At 36.4% G+C, this 17,279-nt stretch overlaps 1 long non-coding RNA gene across 1 annotated transcript in view; it reads left to right on the forward strand.

Annotated features, from left to right (window-relative positions):
• LOC141371612 (uncharacterized) overlaps positions 1-16,570 on the forward strand; it is a 56,195-nt gene extending 39,625 nt beyond the window's left edge. Inside the window, exons 2-3 of the long non-coding RNA XR_012376701.1 lie at positions 8,511-8,857; positions 13,737-16,570. This is a non-coding gene — a long non-coding RNA (uncharacterized lncRNA). The remainder of the gene's footprint in view (positions 1-8,510; positions 8,858-13,736) is intronic.
• Positions 16,571-17,279: the final 709 nt, after the last annotated feature.

Raw genomic sequence — 17,279 nt, forward strand, 5'->3', positions numbered from 1 at the left:
AAAGAAAGAAAGAAAGAAAGAAAGAAAGAAAGAAAGAAAGAAAGAAAGAAAGAAAAGTAACTAAACACTAAAAGCTTGGCTCAGGCCTCTACTACAGAGTATACTGTCTACAAAAACATGAGAAATCAATGGAGTAAAAATTTGTAAATTGAAAAAAGAATTTAGCAAAATTGGGGAAATAACCAATGAAATCAAGTTTTTAATACAAATTTCAATTAAAAAGTTGTCAAAAAACTAAACATAATTTTCCACAAGTTTCAAATAGCGTCAGAAAGTAGATGGAAATACTCCAACCTCATTAGTCAAAAGTGTGAATTCAAATTAGATACCTGTTTTTGTCAAAGGACTTGATAAAACTTCCTAGTGTTAAAAAGGGGCAAGCAAACAGAAAGCTAAATATGTCCGAATTCACTGGCCTAGTGATTCTTTTTGATAAAGTATTCCTGAGAAAATATTCAGAAAGACACAGAAAAAATTAATTTTAAAAGTTACCAAAATATAAACTTAATAAAAAAGTAAAAGCAATCTATGAAAGAAACAAAAATTATCAATAGCTTTTCTACAGTAATAGCTAGTCGAATATGGTGAATTAATTTGGTGGTGTTGTAAAAACTGAATTACCAATTATAAATTATGAGCCTACTAGATATTTATTATCATTTTATAAATTAATTTTTAAAAAATGATAATTCTCAATTACTATGCCTACAATTAAGGTTTACATACATCTACTATATGGTGGTCCCAGGATCCATAATCATCTCGGAAATCCTAATAATATGGAAAGGATTTTAATTTCATTTCCCTTTTCTTTATTATTTTTAATATTTTTTAAATTTTTTTCTTCTATTTTTTTTGAGAGAGAGTGAGCAAAAGCAGAGGGGTAGGGGCAGAAAGAGAGAGAGAGAAAGAGTCATAAGCAGGCTCCACGCTCACCTTGGAGTCCAATTCAGGGCTTAATCTCAGGACCCTGAGGTCACGACCTGAGCCAAAACCAAGAATTGGACACGTAACTGACTGAGCCACCAAGGCACCCCTAGTTCCTTTATCTTTAAATCAACATTTTTAAAAAGTAAAACAAAATTAAAAAATACTTCCAAATTTGGAATTTTACACCTCATTTCTGCCCAAATTCTGGAATTAATCACTCAACATTTCTGGCTTTTTTCCTCTGATGTTTCTGTATTCTTTATTATGTAATCTCTTGTTTCATTATTTATCAGTTTCCAGGATGATCTTTCGAGCATGAAAGATTATTACTTAGTTATCCCACACTGTGCTCTTCTCATCTCCTTTCTTCACAATGTTAATAGAGTCATATTGAATTTCAGGGTCAAATCGACTTTAAGTTATTGTGTCAACTTGACAATGCAAAAGTCCTTTAAAACTAACTCAGTGGTGCATTCTGTCATGTACTGCCTTTCATTTTTCCTGAAGTTGGCATTAACTTCCATCTCCTCATTTGTGTGTTTTCAAAAATCTGTTCTTCTAGAAGTCTCATCTATGTTCCCTTTTTACATAATATGTTTTCCATATATTTAAAATCAATAATTTTGCTGTATTCAAAGGGGCCTGCTTCTGTTATATTTTCATCCCAGGCATAAATCTGGAAGTTCTGTTCCTTGATCTTTGTGTTGAATTTCCTATACTCTTTCTCTTGGTTTGCTATGGTGTTTTAGTCAATCGCATCTCCTTTTTTTTTTTTTTAAAGATTTATTTATTTGAAAGAGAGAGAGAATGAGAGAGAGAGAGAGAGCACATGAGAGGGGGGAGGGGCAAAGGGAGAAGCAGACTCCTCGTCGAGCAGGGAGCCCGATGCGGGACTTGATCCCAGGACTCCAGGATCATGACCTGAGCCAAAGGCAGTCGCTTAACCAACTGAGCCACCCAGGCGCCCCATCAATCACATCTCCTTAAAACTTTCAAAACTGCAAATAGCTGAGTAATATTCCATTGTATATATGAACCAAGATGTCCTTCAACAGATGAATGGATAAATAAGACGTGGTTCATATATACAATGGCATATGACTTAGCCATCAGAAAGGATGAATACATACCATTTGCAGCAACATAGATGGAACTGGAAGGGATTATGCTAAGTGAAATAAGTCAATCAGAGAAAGACAATTATATGGTTTCACTCATATGTGGAATATAAGGAAAATGCAGAGGAACATAGGAGAAGGAAGGGAAAACTGAATGGGAAGAAATCGGAGAGGGAGACAAACCATGAGAGACCCTGGACTCCAGGAAACAAACTGAGGGTTGCAGAAGGTGGTGTGTGGGGAATGGGGTAACCCGGTGATGGGTATTAAGGAGTACACGTGATGTGATGAGCACAGGGTTTCATACACAACTAATGAATCATTGAACACTGCATCAAAAACTGATGATGGCTAATTGAACTTAAAAAACAATAAATATATAATAAATGCATATAGAAATGGAAATTGTTTTAAAATTTTTGAGCGAGGCTTGGATTGCTATGGACTTCCCTCTTAGGACCAGCTTTGCAGTACCCCATAGGTTTTGAACAGATGTGTTTTCATTTTCATTAGTTTGCATGAATGCCTTAAGTTCATCTTTATTTTCCTGTTTGACTCATTCATTCTTTAGCAGGATGCTCTTTAACCTCCAAGAGTTTGAGTTCCTTCCAAATTTCTTCTTGTAATTGAGTTCCAGATTCAAAGCACTGTGGTCTGAAAACATGGAGGGAATAATCTCAATCTTTTGGTATCAGTTGAGACCTGATTTGTGACCCAGTATGTGTTCTATTCTGGAGAAAGTTCCATGTGCACTTGAGAAGAATGAGTATTCTGTTGTTTTAGGGTGGTATGTTCTCTCTCTCTCTCTCTCTCTCTCTCTCTCTCTCTCTCTCTCTCTCTATATATATATATATATATATATATATATATATATATATATATATATAAGAAGTCCATCTGGTCCAATGTGTCATTCAAACCTTTTGTTTCTTTGTTGATCTTTGCTTAGATGACCTGTCCATTGTTGTGAGTTGGGTTTTAAAGTCACCTTTTTCATATTATCAATATGTTTCTTTACTTTGGTTATTAATTGGTTTATATAATTGGTTGCTCCCATGTTGGGGGCAAAGATATTTACAATTGTTAGATCTTCTTGTTGGATAGAACTTTTGGTATGATATAGTGCCCCTTTACAACTCTTACTACAGTCTTATGTTTAAAACCTAACTTGTCTGATATGAGGATTGCCACCCCAGCTTTCTTTTGATTTCCATTATCGTGGTAAAAGATTCTCCACCCCCTCATTTTCAGTGTGGAATTGTCTTCAGATCTAAAATAAGTCTCCTGTAGACACCTTATGGATGTTACTTACTTTTTTATCCAATCTGATAGGCTGTGTCTTTGATTGGAGCATTCAACCCATTTAAATTCAGAGTAACTACTGAAAGATATGAATTTAGTGCCATTTTATTGCCTGTAAACTCCCTGTTTCTGTAGATTGTCTCTTACCTTCTATGTTACTCTTGGGGACCCTCTTTACTTACAGAATCCCCCTTAATATTTCTTGCAGGACTGACTTGGTTGTCACATTTTCTTTCAGTTTCTGTCTGTCCTGGAAGCTCTTTATCTCTCCTTCCATTCTGAATGAGAGCCTTGCTGGATAAAGTATTTTTGGCTGCATGTTCTTCTCATTTATTACCCTGAATATGTCTTGCCAGCCCTTTCTGGCCTGGCGGGTTTCTGTGGACAGGTCTGATGTTATTCTGATGTTCCTCCCTCCATATGTAAGGAACCTTCTCTCCCTAACTACTCTCAGGATAGTTTCTTTGCCTCTAAGATTTGCAAGCTTCACTATTATATGTCAGGGTGTTGATCTATTTTTTATTGATTTTGCAAGTGGTCCTCTCTGCTTCTTGGACATGAATGCTTGTTTCCTTCCCCAGATCAGGGAAGTTTTAAGGGCTGATTTGCTCAAATATACCTTCTAGCCCTCTCTCTTTCCACCCCATATGGGATCCCAATAATTCAGAAATCAGTTCATTTCAAGGCCTCATTAAATTCTCGAAGCCTTTCTTCACAGGCTATTAGATGAATTTCTCTCTTTTCCTCAAGTTCCTTTCCATCAGCCTGTCTTCTAGATCCTCATTGGCCCTAGCTGTTAGAGCATCCAATTTAGAATGCATCTCATTCATAGCATTTTTAAGTTTGGCCTGATTAGATCTCATTTCTGCCCTTAGCAATTCTGTTGTCATTTATGCTTTTTTCAAGCCTCACTATTAACTTTATAATTGCTATCCTGAATTCTATCTCTGACATCTTGCTCATATCCATATCGATTTGCTCTGTGGCTGGGAACATTACCTCTGGTTCTTTTCTTTGTTGTGAGTTCCTCCTTCCACTCATTCTGTCCATGGAAAGATGGGTAAGCCAATGAACCCAGTCCAGAATATTAGTCATGACTAAAGCAAAATACACTCTAGAAAAAATCCAGAAGTTCAGAAGCCACCACATAAAATCACACAAAGTCCAAATGCAATGGAACCATACATTAAAAAAAAAAAGTGTGGGGAAGAGAGACTATGTTCTCATAGGGTGGACAAAGTAGGGTGGCCTGCTTGTTCTTGACTGAGTTTTGGTCTGTGTGTTAGAAGGCACTACATCCCAAAATTGCAAAGAAAGCAACATTTATATTTATATAAAAATAAAATTGAATAGAGAGAAAAAAGGAGTAGAATGAATCATACATCTTTAAAATGTAGATGTGAAAAACAATAAAAGTTAAAAAGCAACTTAAAAACATAAGCTGACAAAATAAGAATCTAACTGAAGTGGGAAAAAGGTAAAGAAAAAAATGAAAAATTTTAAACTGAAGGATAAATGAGTCACGAGAGAACACCTGTAGCTCAATATATCATCTTCTCCTGGTGCTGGAGTGTTGCAGTCCATAAGCTTTTCATTCACCTGTTCTTCCAATCTGTCTTCTGGGGTGGGGGTGGGGAGGATGCTGTGCTGTTTTTCAGATATCTTTGCCTGGGAGGAGTTGCCTCACCCTTTGTCAGGGGGATGAGCTTAATATAAGCTGGCCGTTTGTGTGGCTTTTTTTCCCTGGTGTCTTTCTGTGCCTCTTCAGAGAGTTAGAGCAAAAATGGCCATGACTGGATCTCCAGCCCAGGGCTGTAAGATCAGGGTCCTCCCCTTCAATAAACTCTGCGGGTCAAACTGTCTCCACTTCTGGGTGCACCAAGCTCCACAGAAACCCAGTAGTCAGGCCCACTGCAATTCTCCTGCAAGGATTCCCAGGGACCCACGAGTGTCTTGGTGTTTTGTATCTTGGGATGGCAAAGGTTTTTGGGCTCACGTGAACACCCCACACTTCTTCTCCCAGGTCACAGCTGGATGTCACCTTTACTGTCCATTCCAGGGCCACTGCGACCCTGCTAGCTTCTGCCCAGTCATGCGCATAGCTGTTTCATCCCTACCAGGGGATGGTAACTGGCCTGCACGTTCTAGTTTTTTTGCCAGATGCTCAGGCAAAGAGCGATCTCCCTACTAGTCTGGTTCATGGTTTATGGCAACCCAAGCTGAGAGACCTTCCTGGGATGGCTGACCTTAACCAGTTTCCCTGCTCAGCTGTTTGAGCACTCTATCAGTTCAGGCACCCAGGTTCTTTCTTTGTCTCCTGGAATCCTGAGACCACAGGGACCCACCTAGAATTCTGCCTTTTCCATCCCCTAAGCCCCTTTCAGAAAGGGACGTCTCTCACTGGAGCAGATTTCTAGGGTTCCGAATTTGCTATCCAGTATTATATCACTTTCTGGTAGCCAGCTTATGGAGGCTCCCTCCCCTCTCTGTTTATCTTCTGATATGTTCCTACAGATTCATGACTTCACACCTCCTACCTTGCAAAAAGCATTTTCTTATGTATCAGGCTAAACTTGTGGTTGTTCAGAATGGTTTGATAGATATACAGCTAAATTCGAGGGACCAGATGAATTGAGGTCCCCTACTCTTCCACCATCTTGCCACCACCCCTCTTGATATCATTCTTAATCATATTTTTGGATACAGCTACTGAAGCTAGGATAACAAAACAAAAATAAGTAAGTAAATAAATAAATAAATAAATAAATGGCACTGGGTGTTATATGCAACCAATGAATCATTGAACACTACATCAAAAACTAATGTAATATATGTTGTCTAACTGACTATAAATAAATAAATAAATAAATAAATAAATAAATAAATAAATACCACAGTATATTAAAAACGTTTTGCACAGAAAAGGAAATATCCAATACAACAAAGAGGCAATGTACTGAAATCAAAACCATCATGACATACTCCCTCACACCTGTCAGAATAAGTAGTATAAAAAAGACAAGGAATTACTAGTGTTTGTGAGGATGTGGAGTGAAGGAAATCCTTATGCACTGTAGGTGGGAATGCAAATTGTTTCATATTCTATGGAAAATATATGGATGTTTCTCAAAAATAAAATAGAACTACCATATGATTCAGTGGTCTATTTCTAAGTCAGTGGACTACTTCTAAGTACTTGAAAAACAAAAACACTAATTTGAAAAGACACAAGCATTCCAAATTAATTGTAGCATTTTTTTTTTTTACAATTGCCAGGATATGGAGAAAACCTAATCTGTGAATAGGTAAATAGATAAGAATGAAGATACACACACACACACACACACACACACACACAATGGAATTATACTCAGGCATAAGAAAGAATAATATCTTGCCATTTGTGAAAACATGAATTGACTTAGATGGTATTTTTTTTAAATTTTATTTTATCATGTTATGTTAGTCACCATACAATACATCATTAGTTTTTGATGTGGTAATCCACGATCCATTGTTTTCATATAACACCCAGTGCTCCATGCAGAACGTGCCCTCCTTAATACCCATCACCAGGCTAACCCATCCCCCACCCCCCTTCCCTCTAGAACCCTCAGTTTGTTCCTCGGAGTCCGTAGTCTCTCATTGTTCATCTCCCCCTCCAATTTCCCTCCCTTCATTCTTCCCTTCCTACTATCTTTTTTCTTTCTTTCTTTTTTTTTAACATATAATGTATTTTTTGTTTCAGAGGTACAGGTCTGTGTTAAAAGTTACAAGTGAGAAAAACACAAATACCATATAAATTCACTTAGATGTGGAATCTAAAAACAAAACAAAATAAATGAACAAACGACCCAGAAACAAAATCGTAGATACAGAGAACAAACTGATGGCTGCCAGAGGTCAGGGAATGAGAGTATGGATGAGAAATTAAGAGAATTAAGAGGTACCATCTTCTAATTATAAAATAAGACCTGGGGATGTAATATATAGCATACAGTATATAATCAATAATATTTTAACAACATTGGTGATGGTAACTAGACATTTTGGTGAACATTTTTTAATGTATCACTATGGTATACATCTGGAATTAATACAATATAGGTCAATTATTCTTCAATAAAAAAAGAAATGGATTGTTTCATGAATAATAAGCACCAAACCAGACGATAATGCCCATTGTAAGCAATCTGCTACTGAAATTGATCATGTAACACTCAGTGAAATTGCAAGAGAGAAAGAAATCTCACCCACTATTCCAGCCAAGCTGGTTCAATCCATTACATGCATGTCTCAAAATATACAATAAAAAACTTGTCCTTAAATAAAAGAATTTGACAGTGCTTCTTGCTGTATATCATTTTAAATTAATTTGTATTTATCCTATGGTTGCTCTTTATGCCTATACTATTGTGATACTCTGGAAAATTTATGTTGTATACAGGATCTTACACTTATTTTCTAAAATGGGAAATATATAAAGAGTATTGTATTTTTTCTTAACACAAAAACTTCATTTTTAAAAGTTCAGATATTTCATAATAAGCTATATAATATTAGGCAATATATGTTTTAAAGCAAGGAAATGTTTGATTATTGCTATTAGAATTCTCAGTTCATGCCTTCATCTTTAAGTATTTAGAAGGAATTTACCATTCACTCAATTCATTAATCACTGACCCAATAATTAATCATTGACTGACTCAATATCCCCAACTGTTAAATGATAATATTTTATAACAATATATATTATATAAATATTTAATTATAACTATTATAACTAAATATAAAATATTATAACTATGTATTATATATCAAATTTTTACATAATATATACTGTTATAAAATAATATATGATATATAGGCATATAAGGCATAAAAAATGAGATTTATATAATTTGAATTCCAATCATAGACAAAGAGAAAACCCAATTAAATTTTTGTTAGGATCATGTGACTGTTGCACATTGGCATCATGTCCTCTACTATCTCTTACACTAACAGTGTATTGTGTATCCTTATTATATTTCTGTTCATTAAATGGCTGCAGCTCACTAAGTCAGTTAGCCTGGTCTGCTTGTTTACTGATCAGATGGTCACAGTCATGCCTGTCACAGTCTCAGTGATGATTCCATTGTTTTAAAAATTACTTTCCAGGGCAATTCCATGCGATAGGACCAAGAACACCAGTCATTGCCTTGGTTGGGGAAGAGGCTGTGTTGTCCTGACAGCTCAGCCCATCAGTGGATGCTCAGAACATGGAAGTGAGATGGTACTGGAATGATCCTCTAGGCCTGGTGCATCATTATGGTACTTCCTGGAGTGATATGGAGAAGCAGAGGCCAGAGTACCAAAGGAGGACAGAGTTACTGAAGGAGAATATTACCAAAGGGCATGTTGCCCTAAAGATCCATCCCATCCAACTTTCAGATGGAGGGGAGTATGCATGTTTCTTTGAAAGCTCCACATACTACAATGAGGCAACATTCCAAGTGCTGGCACAGGTGAGTCTCTACAGTGAAAACTCCTACACAAATTTTATTATTATTATTTTTTTCCATCAGGAGTCTAAAGTATCCATATAGATGGATAAAGGTGGCTAAATCTTTATAAACACTATGAGGGAATGCCAAGAAAGTTAAATAAGTAAAAATAATCTAATCAGTCTGTCCCAACATTCTTTGGCTGTAGTAAAAATATATTTTCATGTTTTCTATTGCAACATCATTACTTTGAAGGAAAGAAAGAACAGGGGTTATAGTAGGTACTATCTCAGAAGAGTCCCAAGAATGTATCTTAGTCTCTATTCAGAAACAGAGAAGGAACTAAACAGAGGCAGAAAGAATCTCACCAGCCTGCTACCAGGCTACATTTTCTGCACCTTGCTGCTACCCACTCTGGCAATAGTCCAGTCAGATGTGGTGTTGCTGACTCTCAATATGACATCCTTGATTATTCAGGTCCCTGCATAATCTGTCCTCTTAAATCTCACTCACTCTCAGATATTTTCCACAAAAACAAAACAAAACAAAACAAAGCAACACAACACAACTGTACTGCCAGAATGAAAGGTGAGGATTCTAATTCAACCACACACTGAGTCATAGTCAGCATTTTCTCTATAAACACTATAGGGTTTTATACTTAGCTCAGATGATGAGTTTCTGTATCACCTCCTTTGTGATGGACATTTTGAGAAATGAGCCCAATACATCAGATGGAACCAATAATATTGACCTTCTTCCCAAAGGCAGGAAAATCTTCTCCTTCAGGACTCCCTGACCTGTTTGCAAATGCTCCTATCTCCTATTTAGTGATAATTCTGCATATGCCCTAAGTAATCCTTAATCCATACCCATTTACATAATAAGGGGTGGATACTTATATGATTCTTCATAAATTAAAGGAGGCTATTGCAAAGACACTTGCTTGCAAGTTTTAAATGCCTTTTTTTTTTTTTGGAATTTATTTTTTTTTATTTTTTTATTGTTATGTTAATCACCATATATTACATCATTAGTTTTTGGTGCAGTGTTCCATGATTCATTGTTTGTTCATAACACCCAGTGCTCCATGCAGAACGTGCCCTCCTCAATACCCATCACCAGGATAACCCATCCCCCTCCCCCCTCCCCTCTAGAACCCTCAGTTTGTTTTTCTTTTGAGTCAAAGTTTTTGTTACCGTACACTTTGATCCACACATCCCCTAAGAGATTTTCTGCCGAGTCAGGGAAAGAGTAGTTGCCTCCTTCTGAGATTCCTTCTGGGTTTAGAGAAAATCTGAATCTTTAGGTAAGTATACTGGAGTTCCTCACTGCAAGTCTCTATTGTATGCAAATGAGTGTCACTCCCACAGGAGGTATTTAACCAGGCACTAAGAATGAATGAGACCAATTATGTTCATCCATTCACTGAGATTTCCTTAAGAGCAGGGATCATTCACTCTACTGTGGTAATTTCTGAAGAAATCCATGTGTTAGACATCTACTTCTAGAAGTCCTACAAACATTTCCTAAACCTTGAGTAAACCCTTATCAAGGGCTTTCAATTAGAAAGCCAGTTGCTACTATTGCTTCTTCAATGAACAACATGTCATTTCTTAGAACTATCTCAATTTTCATTATCTCAGATTTATTTGTTCTTTGTACAGTTACCCTATCACTAAATAGAAAACAACTTGCCACTATTCTTCCATTTTACCTGTTTCTTTAGACTATAATTCCTATCTTGAAGCTATTGCCACTAAACTCTGACATTGTGCTTCTGCATGAGTTTGTTATCAGCTCCAACAATGGTTAATTGACACATTTTCTAGAATCTACTTTACAATCTCCTATATCTTGTAGATGAGGTTATCTGATACATCATTTCATTGATTTTTCCAAATCATATATGCAAGGGAAGTTGTATTTGCTACCCAAGCACACTTCTTTAAAATAAAACTAAGATAAAGCCTATGGTGATCTTAATTTGCACTGTGAGCATATATTACAAATAAGAGTGATAAATTCCACCCACTTTTTTACTAGGCCCAGAATATCCAAAGAAATTTTAACCAAACTTAACCAAAATATTTTCTAAGAGTTAAGAAATAAAATTGAAGGTTCTGATATTAGGTGATATAATCTTGTAATGGTGGACTCTACAGGTTTTCTCTCTCTACCCTGGCCATAAGACAATGAAAATCCCAGAGTTTTAAAATGGGTAAAGAATGTATTTAAGTCAGCCTGTGCTATGTCAGAAACCATCCAGGCCTCGAGTATGCCAGTTAGAAACCCACAATAGTGGGAAAACCATGATGACCTGTTTTCCTCTCATGCTGGTGAGCTTTTCTCCACTTTGACCCCTCTGTCTTAACTTGATAATTCCACTTACATCATTAATGGCTAAGGCAACATTTGGAATACACGTTTCAATCCTCTAAAAATATCCATACCCCCACCCTTAATTCCCACTCTTATTTTTAACTGATGCTAGACCCACACAATGTATTTTACCCTTACCCCACACATTTAATAAGGTAAAGAGAGTGGAATAACTTGAAGTACAACATTACTTTTCTCTCTCCAGAAAATCAGACAGTAATGAAACATTTATCATGTTTCTACCAAAAAAAAAACTGATTTATATAATTTTGTCTTCAGAAAATACCCACCCATAATTGCATTTCCCTTCAACTCTTAGAAGGTAGCCGAATACATGAAATGTAATGGGATAGCCTTTCAAATTGAAAGATCCCATAAAATGGAAATCTTCTTTTCCTTGTTTTCTTAATTGATTAACACTTTAAGGTGAATAATATTTATTTATTATAACCCAGTAAGCAGTTTATATGGAGTAATTTTACACCCATTATATGGGTTGAGACACTTTTATCCTCATTTTACAAAAAGGGAATGGATGTATACAGAGACCAGGTCATTAGTTACACTGGGTCACTGATGCCAGCCAGTACAAATACAACCTTTGACTCCAGAGCTTATCCTCACAACCATGATGCTTTACTGATTCTCAAAGCTACTGTATTCTGATAATACCATTTATCAGTACCAACACTGGAGGGACCACTGTGCCAACGAGGTCATCACTCGTGTGGCATGCTATTTACTACCTCCTCTGGTGTTTGTCAGGGTCTGGCCATCCATGCAACATCAGATGACATTAGATAATTTTCCTTCACCAACCTAATAGAAGGACTGCCTTAACAAATTATTACAAATGGGATGGTCTAAAAACAACAGAAATGCATCTTCTCACAGTTCTGGAGGCCAGAGTCCACAACCAAGGTGTCATCAGGGTTATGGTCCCAGGGAAGCATCTCAGGAGAGTGTTTCCTTGCCTCTTCCAGCTTTTGGTAGCCCCAGCCATGCCTTGGCTTGTGCTGAAATTTCTCCATTCTCTGCCTCCATCTTCACAGGGTCACTTCCCTGTGTCTCTGTGTTCAAATTTCTTTTGGTTTATAAAGACCACATCCCTTTGGATTAGGACCCACCCTAATCCAGTAAAATTTCCTCTTTACTAATTACATGTACAAAATGGTTTCCGAATAAGGGCACAGATATTGAAGGTTAGGACTTGAACATATCTTTTCAGAAGACATAATTCAGGGGTGCCTGAGTGGCTCAGTCATTAAGCTTCTGCTTTCAGCTCAGGTCATGATCCCAGGTTCCTGGGATCTAGTCCCGCATCAGGCTCCCTGCTAAGCGGGAAGCCTGCTTCTTCCACTCCCCCTGCTTGTGTACCTTCTCTGGGCCTCTCTATGTCAAATAAATGGATAAAATCTTAAAAAAAAAAAAAAAAAGAAGACATAATTCAAACCACAACAGGGATAATTTGATCCCAGTCAATTTGATCTTTGTTGTTGTTGTTATAGGCTGTATTACTTACTCTGCATAATACTCTGTGGAATGCTGCATACCATTCACTGAATTTCAAAAGACAGTAGCTTAAACCAGAGCTTCTTTTCTCTGAGTTAAAGGCAGAAGGGAGCACAGAACTGAAAGAATGGCTAGACACTGTGAGGTTCACACATTTCTTATCTTGATGTTTTGCCACAGCCACATAATCCACTTTTGAAGGTGACTCACAGACAGTGTGCTCTAGCCCTTGAGAAGGGAGAAAGAGTGAAGGGAAAGGTGTATCTCTCAATTTTGAGGGAAATATTCTAGAAGACATACACATAATTTTCTTTTCAAATACTACCATCAGCGTATCAAAGCCACTCCTAATTGTAAGGGGCAGGGGTTGGAAAATGCATTCTTAACCTGGGCTGACATATCCACAGTTAAAATTTATATCTTTCCCCAAAGGGTTCTATCCAAAATCATAGCTACTAACCACATGTTACATTGAAATTTAAATGTTGTTGATATACATTTAATCAGTTCCTATTTCAGGTGCTCAGTAGCCACCCATACCTAGTTTATTTGAACCACATTGATGTTAGTAGTGTTCCCAACATCATAATTCTTTATTTAAAATAACATCTTTATAACTAGGCATTAAAAGATATTTGGAGAATGACTAACAATTTTCCACAGAATACCACCAACTGATGTGTGCCTTTAGCTTTAGAGGTACCAAGTGATTTGATGGATGTTTTTCTACCCAACTTTAAGAATCGTCAGATAAAATACTCAGTAATGTTTCAAAGGGGAGAGGGGTAAAAAGAAAACAATTAATACAGACATGCTGGGCATTTGGGTACTTTGTTAAATGTTGATACAGCTGGTTTTTCTCCAAAGTTCTCCATGACTAGTTAATTTTCTAACTTCCACTTTTATATATAAGAAAATTGAGTTTCATAGAGGTTTATTAACATGTAAAATGGCAACAAAACACTTGGAGAAGTGTAATTTCTCTGTCTCTCTTTCGCTATTCTAGTCTCAGGTATGGTTCCTCATATTCACATTGAGTCTGGCAATAGAAGGGATATTAAGTTGACCTGCACATCTGTGGGGTGGTATCCAGAGCCTGAGCTACAATGGAGGGACCATCAAGGACTGCACTTGGCACCAGTCTCTGAGACAAAGACAATGGAAGAAAATGAACTGTTTCATGTGAAATCATCTCTCACAGTGGACAAAAGTTCAACAGCAAATGTGTCCTGTGTTGTAAGGAACCTAATACTCAAAGTGGAGAAGGAAATGCCTGTTTCCATGGCAGGTCAGTTCCCTCCAAAGTCTGTATCTTGAGATATCACTGCTAATTGAGAAGATATTACTGACAAAGACCTATGACTGACAGACCTAGAAGAATGTTCTAGTTTATCCATTTGCAACTCTTAATGTGAAGAACTTGTAAAAATTCATATTTGGTCTTGTTTTGTATTTCTTTTTGTGACAGAAATGTCACTGTTCTACTTTATAAAAATGAATATGTGAATGCACAAAAGCATTCAAAGAGTGAAAAAGTATTTTGAGGAATATTTCCAAGTTCCTCCTAAACTTCTCCTGATCCACTGCCTAGCGAGAGCCACTTTTCACAACTTGGTGTTTTCTCCCATCTGTCAAATTGAATTTGAATCCTGGTAGGGCCATTTCCCAGCTTCATGATCTTGTGTAAGTACTGAGCTCCCTGTGCTCAGTTTCCATCTGTTAAATATGGGTAATATTAGTGTCTACCTCATGAAATTGCTATGAGTATTAACTAATATATTTAATATCACAGGCAAAGAAGAGCTCAGACACTCCAATCGATTCTTTATGCCTACCCAAAGTGATCTTTCAAAGGAGTTTGCCCAAATTATCTCCCCCAACTTCTGTTTATACAAATGTCTTTATCTGGAGTATTTCACTCAGTCAACAACACTCTATCTCTTGTCCTTTCTTATCTCTCCAGCTTCATCTTTCATCCCTCTCCTCCTTGTCTCCAACTCCTCCTACCTCACATTAATTCTCTGAATATTCAACCATGCAATACCTCTGGTAAGCTGTTATTGACACACTTGTTCTATTTTCCTGTCACTAAGAGTTTCCTACTGGTCCCTCAATACTTCATCTTATCTTCCCAGGAAGCTGTCTTCAACCTATTCTGTGTTAAGTGCACTCTTTACTCATACATTATTGTGATTATTTGTTTAACTATTTCCCGAGACAGAATAATAAACTCCCAAGGACACTATATCTTATTTCTTTTATGTCCCCATTTCTTAGAAAAATACTGAGTCACAATATGCTTTCCTACAGTAGATAAATATTTGTATGATCTTTTATCAACAAGTGAAGTGCCATTTCTATAATCCTTTGGTTTGGGAAATCACATTGTTTTAATATAATTAGAAAGAGAACTTGAGTTTGGGAATGTGAAAGAAGCAAACACATACAGCAGAACAAAGGATTTTTGTTCAATAACTTTAGTAAAACGAAGAATAGAGGAAATTAGCAGTTTCTTACTGACATTTTTATACTGAAGAAATGAGTTGAAACATAATAGGGTGGCATGAGTTGGGGCAATATTATAAAGCTCTTGAAAATCTGAATGTAAGAGATAAAATATTTTTTAAAAGTTTTTTATTATATTTATGTATTTGAGATCACCAATTAAAAATTCCACAGACATCTTGTTGAGATCTTAAATGAGGGTAGTCCTTGAATGAAAGTGTCCTTGATATCTCTTTTAAAAGAACAATATTAAGTAGAAAAATATCAAAACAATAGTGAATTTTACTGATTTCAGTTGCTAGCTGACAGATGTCTCATAAGAAACTTTGAATTGAAAGAAAAGTTTGTCTCTAAAACCATGAATCCCATTTGGCTTGTTAACCAAGATGTCACAATTTCTCCTTTACTCTTTAAGAAGCTCCACATGCCTCTCACTCATTGGCATATTGTCCTCACATATATGTTTAAGTAGAAAATAATGGAATAGAAAGGACACATTACAATGTCAGTTTGGGGAAACAAAGGTGAAAAATTGGAAAAAAATAAATACTTTAATGCATTTGTAGATTTTAACTTATTATGACAGAATTATTTTCCATATATAGTAATAGAGTAATATTAATGTTTGCTAAATGTTGATTGTGGGTACATGGAAGTCTGATGTATTATTTGTATCTTTTAAGCATATTCAAACATTGTGATAATTTATAAAATAAACTTTCTGAGTCTCCATACATTAGGAACTAAAAAGGAAACAGAAGCCTCTTTAGCATTCCTGAATTCTGTAGAATTTCAGGGAGGCACAGGTGAGGCTTAGAATCTGTGCCATTCTTAGCAATGTCTCCCAAGAGAAAACTCTTGGGATCTGTTCCCAGCAGCCAACCCACTGATGCCAAGCTGGATACTAAGTGAGACAATCTCTATTGTTCAGATGCCTTGTTCCTTGAGACTATACTTGGATAGTGTGGTTGGCTGTTATCCTGATTTTCCTGGCCATCAGTGCAACCATCTATCTTCTAATTCTGTGTGCTAGAAAAGCCAAAGGTAAATGAAAACAAACAAACAATCAAACCAAAAACAGCAACAATAAAAACTGGGGGATTCGGTTCATTCATGGAAGAAATAAAGAATAATAGTAACACAAAATTCATAAATGGTTTGTAAAGGGTCTTAAGCATTTAAAATTGGAAACAAGAAAAACTATACAGAAAAAAAATTTCTAAGTACACACTTATGGCTCTGCATGTTTGTCAGAAAATAGAGGTTGTCTGGTCAAGGTCAATTATTTCATCAAGAAAAACAAAAACATACACTTGGTTTGTGATCTGGCACTTAAATATGAGGGTTTAGAAACTAGATTATTTCTCTGTTTTTTTTATGTGCTTGTTTACCCAAAGATAATCAAATTCTCTGTGACATAAGTTGTTAACTGAAGTCTTAGTTTAGCATTAAAATGGCATTTTCTGGTATCAGAATGCAGGTGTTCTTTCATATTTGTGTGGGGGGGTTACAGGCTAGAGCAGCATTCAGAACATTTCTTCATGAGCATAAGCAAGAAGACATTAACAAATTAAGGTTTTTACCCAGCCCATGACTACTTGTGACTGCCTTTCTCCGGTCCCTAGGGGAAAAAAAAATGTCTCATAAGAGAGCCTGTTTCTCTGTGCTCTAACTTGATAACTTTTCTCTAAGCAGGACTGGCTACCCACAGTCTGTGGGACTTCTGTGCCTCAATTTTCAATGTGCCCAATGAGATCTTTAAACGAATGCTCTCCTCAGAGCTAATGTCAATGCTATAGATAACCTTATGCAGCTATTCTTGCAGAACTAGATGTATTTCTGTTTTTTTTTTTCTCCATTAATCAAGTTTCCAGTATCTTGAGGGCTACTTTCCTGCAACATGCCTTACCTCAACTGTGCTGAAAAGAATCAGGACAGTTTTCAAAGGTAAGATTAAACAAAGAAACAAACAGCAACAACAACTACAAAACATCCCAGAGTGTGAAGAGATGCATAGTGCTGTGTTAAAGTTTACTCTTATCAC

Source organism: Callorhinus ursinus, unplaced genomic scaffold (assembly GCF_003265705.2).
Source record: "Callorhinus ursinus isolate GAN/ISIS: 27379988/994484 unplaced genomic scaffold, GSC_fseal_2.0 scaffold81, whole genome shotgun sequence".
In the NCBI taxonomy this organism is placed as follows: Eukaryota; Metazoa; Chordata; class Mammalia; order Carnivora; family Otariidae; genus Callorhinus; species Callorhinus ursinus.